Raw genomic sequence first — 1,317 nt, 5'->3', positions numbered from 1 at the left:
ATTTTCACATTTCCTGAATATCAATATTACATAGCTTCTTAAAATGCAGGTGGTGAAAAAGGCAAATGATGTTGGCAGAAGGAGGCCTTGACTCAGCTTTAGGCCCACAATCTATTTCTTCCTGTATCACTGGAATCCAGTTAATATAATGTGGAAACACTGCTACCTCGATCACCTGAGAACACTTTCCTGCTTCCCCAGTCCTCTTAGTTATAGTCTTTTCTTCCACAAGTTTATTAAGTTTGAATTTTACACATATTTGTGTGATTCTTTTATTTCATTATGCTCACCCCCTAGACTGTAAGTTCCCTAAAGAGAAGCACCTCATCTATTTTTGGCTCAGCATTGTAACCCAGTGTTTGGCAGTGTGCCTGGTTAGGGGTAGATTTTCCACAAATGGTTATCGAATGAATCAATAAGAATACATACTATTGAATACATACTATACATAATCCCTGGTTGTCCAGTGGCTAAGACTCTGTGCTTTCAACGCAGAGGGCCCAGGTTCCATCCCTGGCTGGGGAACAAGATCCCACATACTGCAATTAGGAGTTTGCATGCCACAACTGAAAGATCTGCACACCCCAACATTGATTGAAGATCCTGCACGCCACAACTAAAACTAAAAACTTTTTTTAAAAAAAGAATACATTCTAATTATAAAGGTCATTTTACCTCAACAGAAGTCACTGCAATGGAAGCAAACACATAGATTCTACCACTAAAATTGTTCCATGATGACTTTGGATTTTGTTGCCAAAAAGCATGTTTGCCCTCAAGCATAGTCAACTTGTGGTTGGGGCACTTCAGTGAAAGAACATCACAGGGGTGATGAATGGGACAATGCAAGTTTCTCCAGGATCACTGACTATGACGAAAGATGCCAAGGACCCCAACCCCTGAAGAAACTTCCACAGTCTTCATAAATGAATTATGAAATTATGTTTCATATCATATATGAAATGTATCACAATTATGATATATTGTGATATATGGGCCCTCTGGGCTTCCTAGGCATTGGCTCAAAGACAACGCCTTATCCCACTTCCCTCCAGCCCATCTGAGCAGAAGGCTGGGGAGGAGGAGGGGACTGAGCGGCTGTGGAGTCAAGACGAGACACTGGTGAGAGCAAGCTTCACGGTGAGAGGGGAACTATTCCGTGATGGGGGAGACCCTGCGTCCCCCGCTCTAAACCAGGCTGTGGGAGTGCTCACAAAACGGTTCAGAAAGGTGGAGGGTGCCCACAGGGAGGGCGGTACTGCTGTGTGTGCCCTGTGCCGGCTGAATGAGGAGAGGGCAGTGGAGGGTGCCTTTTCG

The 1,317-nt window shown here is 44.1% G+C and overlaps 1 non-coding gene across 1 annotated transcript; it reads left to right on the top strand.

Annotated features, from left to right (window-relative positions):
* The first annotated feature begins 452 nt into the window (after positions 1–452).
* TRNAE-UUC lies at positions 453–525 on the top strand. Its single transcript has one exon. It is a non-coding gene; the product is annotated as a tRNA-Glu (tRNA).
* Positions 526–1,317: the final 792 nt, after the last annotated feature.

Source organism: Bos indicus x Bos taurus, chromosome 23 (genome assembly GCF_003369695.1).
Source record: "Bos indicus x Bos taurus breed Angus x Brahman F1 hybrid chromosome 23, Bos_hybrid_MaternalHap_v2.0, whole genome shotgun sequence".
In the NCBI taxonomy this organism is placed as follows: Eukaryota; Metazoa; Chordata; class Mammalia; order Artiodactyla; family Bovidae; genus Bos; species Bos indicus x Bos taurus.
Note: the sequence above shows the minus strand (reverse complement) of the source record. Positions and strands in the feature narration are given on the sequence as shown.